This window comes from Miniopterus schreibersii (genome assembly GCF_964146895.1).
Source record: "Miniopterus schreibersii genome assembly, chromosome: X".
Lineage (NCBI taxonomy): Eukaryota > Metazoa > Chordata > Mammalia > Chiroptera > Miniopteridae > Miniopterus > Miniopterus schreibersii.
In genome coordinates, this window is record NC_138104.1 from 34,531,524 (window position 1) to 34,540,634 (window position 9,111).

Below are 9,111 nucleotides of genomic sequence, written 5' to 3' on the forward strand. Positions count from 1 at the left end.
TGTGCATTACTCCACTACAGATCATTGACCATAGTTCAAGTCATAAAGTCTACCTTAAGCATGGAGCACTTCTTAAATGATGAGTTTATTGTTAAAACCATCCTGACGACTACGATATTATTTTCTCCATTTCAAAAATGAGGTATTAGAGGTTGAAAGAGATTTAACAATTTATTGAGTGACAGGATTGGAACATAATCCTGGGTAATGCTCTTATGCAAATTCATAAGTGATGTCACTCATTCAACTTTCCACTGTCTCACTCACTCACCACAATTTTTTTTTACTTGTTCATTTATATATTGATCACTTTTTATGTATCAAAGATGGTACTACATACTAGATTTATTTTTGTACATATTTCAGTGAAGAAATCTGTTGTATTAGTGTTTGTGCCTTGACTACAGGTTATCAGTTTCTAATGATGAATTAAACTGTGCTTTGATTTCACATTGTAAACTGAGATTTCACAATGTGGTAATTTTTTATGTTAACATTTCCCAGGAATGGAAACATAAAAATATGAAATTACCAAATTATATTTTAGAAAAAATGAACACTACAGAAAACACCTTTCTGTCCTTTCTATGACATGGCCATTGTTATTGTTTTCATGCAATTCTTTTAGAAAAGTAACATTAGTTGGGTTTCTCTTATATATCAGGCCCTGTGTGAGGTACTTTCATATTTTATTTTATTTATCCCTGTAATCTTTGTAATAATTTCCATGTTGAGCAAAACTTTATTTCAATTCTAAAAATTAATTATAAATTAAAAGGTGAAAAAAAGGAAATTTACATTGATTGTTTCTCATGGAGGTAGACAAAACAACAGTTAAATGACAACTTCTCTCTAGTGAAAACATGGCCACATTTCCTGAAAAGGAACCTTCTACAATTTTCACCTTACTTTCTTTTTTTAAAAAATTATTTTTATTGTTGAAAGTATTACAGATGACCCCCTCCCATTTTCCCCTCATTGACCCCTCCAACAGCTTGGCCTCTTCCACCATCAGCTTACTAAAATTATTCTTGGAAATGTCACCAATGACCCAGGAGTACCAAATTCCATAGGCAATTCCCTATATTTATTTTAGTTAACTGTTGGTCTATGGAATTTGAAACTCTTAGTCTTTCTTTTCTTGAAATTTTTGTTTTCCCTTTGTTTAGATGAAAGGAATCACTCCTACTTCTTCTACCTCTCTGGTTGCTTGATATCAGAAATTTTTGTGGTTTGCTTTCACTCTACCTTAGTTCCTAAGTATTAATACAGGGTGGGACAAAAGTAGGTTTACAGTTGTTTGTATGTAAAGTAATACAATAATTAATAAACAATAATAAAAATATACTCTAGTGTACTCATAACTGTAAACCTACTGTTGCCCCACCCTGTATTTCTCAAGAGTGTGTTTGGGCCACTTTTCATCTAATATGTTCTCATGGGCTAGCTCATCCATATACCTAGCTTAACCTGTAGCTTAAATACTAATAACTTCCAGGTCTAGATCCTTCTTCAAAGAGAATATATACTTGTGAGTGGTTGAAAAAATATTTATTCATTGTAAAAACACTGGAAAATAAAGAAATATAGAAAGGAGAAAAATTAAAATACTTCCATCAGCCAGAGATAGCCTGTTATCTTTTGGTACTTTATTTTTTTAAAATTCTTAGTCACTGTATGTTTTTACATAGTTTTTAATCATACTGTTTGCATATTATTTTAATCAGCATAAAATTGGCTGGCTTGTTCTTGTCATGAAGTACTAGTACAGGGTATTATTCAAATGAACTTTAGCCCAACTCTGAATATAGATATTTGTAGGTTTACTTCAAGGTAAACCTTGAAGCATGTTAGAGCCCAATCCACAGCAAAACTTCTGAAATTCCTCTTTAGATTTCTTTCTTCTCAGTGCCCTCCACTACTCTTCTCTTCTCTTTGGTACCCAGCAACTCACAAATGACCCTTTGCCCTAATGCTCTCCACATTGCAGTCCCTCTTGCATTGCTTTTCTCTTTCTACAAATAGCACCCCACCCAAGTCTTCGGAATAAAAGCCTCCAAATTTTTACAGCACTGTCTTACTTATTTTTCTTAACATTATGTCATATATTAAAATGTCTTCATAAACACAATTCTTGGAACAATTTTTCTAAATTACCAAGTTAATCATGTAACTTCCCAGCTTAAAATCTCTTATTGGCCACTCCATCCACACTTCCCATTGCCTCAATGCTAAATTTCAAACCTTTAGCATAGAATACAAAGCCCTTCACAACATATACAAAATTGGCCTAGTGCTTAACACATGGTTGCATAGTACAGGTTACCTTATCCCTTCATGATCTGGTCACTGTCCATATCTCTGGCATTATTTCCTGTCACTCCCACCTGAACTCTGTACTCCAGTAGTTCTAAACTACTTTGGTTTTCTGAGAAAGTGTTATGCTTCTCTTGCCTCCAGTAGTTATTGAATACTCTTCAAATGATTTTTCCTTTCCTTGAATCCCACTACCTATCACACACTATCAACACAGGACCCAGCAGAAATATTAACATTCCCAAAAGCCGCCTTCTATTGCTGGCTGCTTGCCATAGTTATAGTGGACAACCATGCAGTTATTACAAGTTAGGATTGTCAAACATTGTAATAACATGAGAATTGCTTATTGTGTAATGGTAAACAACAAAAAAAGCTGTATTCAGAATCATATGGATAATACCCTAATTATCTTGGGTCAATTAAGCATTATGCTATTCAAAAATATGGTGGATTGCCACTTCTAGGAATAGATCCTAAGAAACCCAAAACACTAATCAGAAAGAATTTATGCACCCTTATGTTCATAGCAGAGCAGTTTACAATAGCTAAGATCTGGAAACAGCCCAAGTGCCCATCAGTAGATGAATGGATAAAAAAAAGCTGTGGTACATCTTTATCATGGAATATTATGCAGCCGTAAAGAAGAAAGATCTCGTACCCTTTGAAACAGCATGGAAGGACCTGGAGAGTATTATGCTAAGTGAAATAAACCAGTCAGAGAAAGACATGTATCACATGATCTCACTTATAGGTGGAACCTAATGAACAAAACAAACCAATGAACAAAATAGATCCAGAGACATAGAAGCATGGAACAGATTGATGAATCTCATAGGGAAGGCAGGGGTAGGTGAGTAAGTGGGTAGGTGGGAAGAGATTACCCAAGGAACTTACATGCATATATGCATAAACCATGGGCACAGACAATAGTGTGGTGAAGGCCTGGAGGGGGTGCAGGGTGGAAGGGGTTAATGGGGCAAAAAGGGGGACATCTGTAATACTTTCAACAATAAAGATAAATTTTTTAAAAAAGAAGAAAACCAGACAAAATACATCAAAATGTTACAAGAGTTTATATTTGGATAATGCAGTTTTGTATCATTTTATTTTTTTCTTTATAGTTTTTACCTCATTACAAAATTTAGACAATGATCATGTTTTACATTTTAATAAGGAAAAATACATTTTTAAAAACCTTGTACACCTCACCCAGCAGAATATTTAAAGACCACGTCTTACTCATCTTTGTATCTCTAGCAGCAACTCACTCAGTCCCTGGCAGAGGGTAGAAACAGAAAAAATAAAAAGAATAAAAAAGTTATTTACTTTTTGAGATTTGCTTAGGTAAAGTTTGCTATGAATTTATGATTCACATGCAAATTTGGAGTATAAAATTAATCTTACGTGACTTCATCTGTCAGTTATTAAACTGAACCTTGGATGCTGAGACAAGAAATTAATAAGAAGAGGATGATTTCATGTTGACAGATTGGTTGGTTAGAGACAAAAAAAGCAATGCATCTTAGTTCCAAATGCAAGAAGAATCTGTTAAGGGCAGTCATGTTGTGTGAGCTAAGATTAATTGGCTTCATTGACAAGAGTTATTGGTCTGGTCATTAAAGATGGTATTGGCTGCAAAGGAGATGACTGTCAAATTAGAGAATCTCTACATGAAAGCAGAGTCCACTTTTAAAAATGTAATCTTGTTGCTTTCATTACTTATGGGAGAAGGCATGATTTATCATACAAATTTCATTTTAAATCACATGTAAGACACTTTCATTGACAGCCATTTCACACTATTAAATCCCTATGGCATTTGTTGCACTTTTATTTCATTCCACATTTTTTTTAAATAGCCATATTCTTTTTATTATTTTAGTTAAATTTTTAAAATGTGGTATATTAACTTATCCTCACTGTAATATATTCTGAAATTTATAGAGTAATATGTGAAAATCTTTCCCTATTTCTTGCCCAACCCTACTTGACTCCCTTCCCCAAATGCCTCTTTCCTCTAAGAGGTAGCCATTAAGTTTATTTTGTCTTTTCAAATGGTTCCCTATATAACAGCATAAACATATATGTGCAAATCAGATATATACATCTACTTACCTTTCCTCTCCCTCCTTCTCTCCCTCTTTCCCTCTTCTCTCCCCCCTCACTGACATACACACACATGCATAGCCACATAAAATATACGTACACCTACAAATATATGCACTGTATGTATGTGTATCTTCCCCACAAATGGAAACATTTTGTACATAGTGTTCTGCAATTTAGTTTTTCATTTGCAAATTTTTCAATTTAACAAATTTTTCATGTTAATACAAACTAATAGATCTACCTCACTTTTTTTCTAACTCTGCCAATTAGCTCACACTATCAATGTGCCACAATTTATTAACTAATTTCTTTATTGAACAAACAAAACAGAAACAGACTCATAGATACACAGAACAGACTGATGGTTGCCAGAGAGGAGAGGTGTTGGAAGACTGGGTGAAAAAGGTGAATAGATTGAGAAGTACATATTGGTAGTTACAAAATAGTCACAGGGATGTAAAGTACAGCATAGGAGATATAGTCAATAATATTGTTATAACTATGTGTGGTGCCAGGTGGTACTGGAAATATCAGGGGGAGCAGTCTGTAAAGTACATGATTGTCTAACCACTATGCCATATATCTGAAACTAATACAAATAATAGTGAGTGTAAACTGTAATTTGAAAAAAAATGAAAAAGAAAGACAATTAGGTTTTGTTGTTTCTGCTTGTTTGTTTTTTTGCAAACAACTCTGCAGCACATCCTTGTGAATGTCTGTTTGGCACAAGTGCAAACATTTCTTTATAAGCTAAAACTTAAGAATGGAATTGCTGCGCTTAAGGGAATGCCCACTTTTAATTTAAAAAGTACTGCCAGATTGTCCTCCCAAATAATACCCCAACCAGTATTATACAAAAGTACTCATTTCTGCACAACCTGGACAACTGTAGGTATTGTTACATTTCTGCCAATCAGATGCAAAGAAAAAATATGCTACCTTATTTCAGTTTCACTTCCCTTGTTTGCTAATATGACATTTTCTTATGTTTAGTGGCTCACTGTACTACTTATTAGAATGCTCATCCATGTAGTTTTCTCATTTTATTTCTGATGGGTTATTTTTTTCTCATTAATTTATAGGCATTTGACTTCATTGTTGAGAACATTAAGCTTTAGTTTAACTGTAATACATATGTTAATAATAGTTTTGCATAGACTGTCACTTGTCTTTTCTTTCAACATTTTAAATATTCCACTTCACACTCTTCTTGTTTGAAAAAGTCCACTGTGATTATTTTAGTTCCCCATAACCCCCATGGCTTCTTTCAAGACTTTGCATTTTGTTTTCTGGATTTTGAATCTGATATGCCTAGATGGTTTTCTTGGTACTTATCATGCTTGGTGTTTTCTGAACTTCATGAATTTGTGGTTAGGTATCTGTCATTAATTTTGTAAAGTTCTCAGCCATTATTACTTCAAATATCTTCTGCTCTGTTCTCCTAACTTCTCCATCCTGTATTCCAATTCCACATTTGTTAAATTATTAACAGTTATCTCACCATTCTTGGTACTCTGTTCTGTTTTTTTTCTCTCATTTATTTTTCTCTTTGTTTATCAGTTTGAGAATCTTCTGTTGCTATATCTTTAGTCTCACTCATCCTTTCTTTGGTCATGTCCAATTTACTGATGAGCCCATTAAAGGCATTCTTTAGTTCTGTTATAGTTTTTAAAATTTATTTCTAGTATTTGTTTTTTATTCTTTCTTAGAGTCTCCATCTCCGTGTTTACATGCCTGCCAGTTCCTGAATGTTGTCTACCTACATTTTTCCATTAGAGCTCTTAACATATTAATCATAGTTATTTTAAATCCCTTGTGTGATAATCCCAGAATCTGGGCCTAGCTGAGTCTTTTTCTTATAATTGCTTTGTCCCTTGAGACTGTGCTTTTTAGTATGGCTTGTAACTTTTCTGTTGAAAGTTGAACACGATATATCATGTAACAGTAACTGACGTACATAGGCCTTTAGTGTGAGGCTTTATTTTAATATAAGTAGAAATTGGGCCATATTTCATGTTTGTTGTGGGTGCCACAGGCTTCAAATTCCTCTAATGTCCTGGTTCTTATCTCCCCTGTTGTCTTTGGGTTTCCCTAACAACTCCTTCTTAGATGGAGTCTGAATTTTGCAGCTATTTCAGCTGTAATATTCACTTCTATTAAATGGGAACAGTGTTTTTGTAAGAATAAAATGTAGGAAAGTCTCCTTTTAACCCTATTTACTGCATCTATTATCACATCATAAAATATCTATCACTTTTAGGTGGTGAAATCCCTTAGGTTTTCCTTTATAGTCTGATATATATTGTCTGGTTTTAGAAAGTTCCCCTCATGTCAGGATTATAAAAACATATATCTGCACAGGCTAAAAACAATAATAAGAAGAAAAACATCTATGTACTTGACACCCAGGTTGAGATATAGAAGATTTCTGTTATCTTTGTAGACCTCTGTGGGCCTATGTTTGATTTTATCCCACTGCTTTCTCTGATGAAACAACCACTGTCCTTAATATTGTGTTAATTATTCCCTTGCTTTTCTTTATAGTTTTACCACTTATGTATCCTCAAATAGCCTATTATTTATTTTTCCTATTTTAGGACTTTGTATCAATGTAATCATACTTCACTGTGCTAGTCAGAGTTCTCCAGAGAGACAGACCAATAGGATGTGTGTGATGTGTGTATGTGTGTGTGTGTGAGTGTGTGCGTGTATAATAATGAATTGGTGATTATGGATGCTGTTAACTTCAATACCTGCAGGGTCAGGTGAAAAGCTGGAGACCTAGGAGAGCTGATGTTCCAGTTCAAATTTAAAAGCTGTCTGCTATACAACCAGGAAAAGCTGATGTTGCAGATGAAGTCCAAAGGGAGTCTGCTGGAGAATTCTCTCTTGCTTGAGGTAGGCTGGACTTATGGTTCTGTTGAGAGCTTAAATGGACTGGAAAAGGCTCATCCACATTATAGAGGAAAATCTGCTTTATTAAAAGTCCACCAATTAAATGTTAATCTCATCCATAAACACCCTTACAGCAACACCTGAATATTTGACCAAATATCTGGGCACCTTGTTGCTGAGCCAAGTTGACACATAAAATTAACCATCATATCTACATATTCCTATGTGGCTTGCTTTTTTTTTGTCCAATAATATGTATTCACATTGCACACACATTAATTCATGTAGTTCATTTTCACTGTTGCATTCATTTTTTAAATATACCACAATTTACATATTTCAGTGTTCCTGGATATTAAGGTTTCTCATGTATTTTTTTCCATGTCCAGCAAATTTAATACACAAGTCTCGGAAGTCAATGACATGGAAGCATGGATCAGACTGACGAATGTCAGAGGGATGGAGAAGGGCGGGTGGGTGGAGGGGGAGAGAGTAACCAAAGAATTTATATGCATATATGCACAACCCAAGGACAGGGACAATGGTGGGGAGAGGGACTGGGGAGGGGGGTGGGACGGAGTGGAATGGGTCTTTGGGGAGAAAAAGGGACATCTGTAATATCTGAAACAAAAATAAAAAATAAAAAAAAGTCAATGGCAAAAACAAAGTTAATAAAATAAAAATGGGGCCATGGAAAGAGAGCCATTGGCGCATGTAGGGAGGAGCAATGAATGGGCTAGTTAGCTGGAGCAGGAGGATGTCTGTCCTTGGATATCACATTGACCCAACTCGTAGTGCTCCTGAGGGAAATCCCCCACTGTCACAACTGATGGCTTGAGGAAGGCACTGTACTTGGCCTGGCATTCAAATTAGCCTTTCCTATTCATACTGCCATTGTTTTTCCCTAGTGGTTCATCATAGCAGGCCCCAATTCAGTAGCCAGGCTTGAAATCTCTGGGACCTACATAACATGACGATACCCTGGTGAGGGGGAAGCCCAGTGCCTGCACCTCACAGCGGTTGCCCACAGGGATGGCACTGGCCTGGGCCTTCTGGTCCATGAGGTACTGGGTGGCCTCAGCCTCTCGCTGTGCCTGCTGTACACACTGGTTTTCATTGTATTGACCTAGCTTGCTGCGCTTCAGGGAGGAGCGGAGTGAGTTTTGCTTCTGGTCATGGACTTCTTGTGAGATCCTGTATTTCTCCGCCTTGGACACATCCTCATACTCCCCAAGGTGGGCACCACTGTGGCCAATGACATAGATGTGACAGCTGTCATCTACGGGGTACCAGCCCAGGAGCACATCTTCCTAATCCAGCTTGCTGCAGAACTTCTCCTCAGCTCCAGACAGCTCCAGATCCATGCAAGATGCAAGGCTGCCCACCACCAGCTCTAGTTTACATGTGAATTCATCTATTGTGAGGCTGCAACTGGTACAGCTTCTAGGACCTAAAGCTGCTGAGAAAGCTGCTGATGAAAACAGTCACTGTGGGAACTAATAACCCTGTCACCTCCATCTCACTGCACCCTGTATTTATTATGTGAGCAAAGCTATAGACATTTTTCTACATGTCTCTTGATGTACATGCAACAGAGATTTTAAGATACAGCTCAGAAAGGAAATGCTGAGTTATAAGATTTGCACATATTCAACTTACTAGGTAACACCAAATTGAGCTTTTAAAAATAAGTGTTGATATTCGGTAGGGCACACCCTTCCAACTCTCTTCTCCGCTGCCCTGACTCTCCTTTGTCCTGTGTTCTGCGTCATGTTTTTTGGCCTCGGC

The 9,111-nt window shown here is 36.2% G+C and overlaps 1 pseudogene across 1 annotated transcript; it reads right to left on the reverse strand.

Annotated features, from left to right (window-relative positions):
* Positions 1-8,063: 8,063 nt before the first annotated feature.
* LOC308550924 (tubulin-folding cofactor B pseudogene) lies at positions 8,064-8,841 on the reverse strand (annotated as a pseudogene). Its single transcript has one exon. The product of its transcript is annotated as a tubulin-folding cofactor B pseudogene (transcript).
* Between the last annotated feature and the right edge of the window lie 270 nt (positions 8,842-9,111).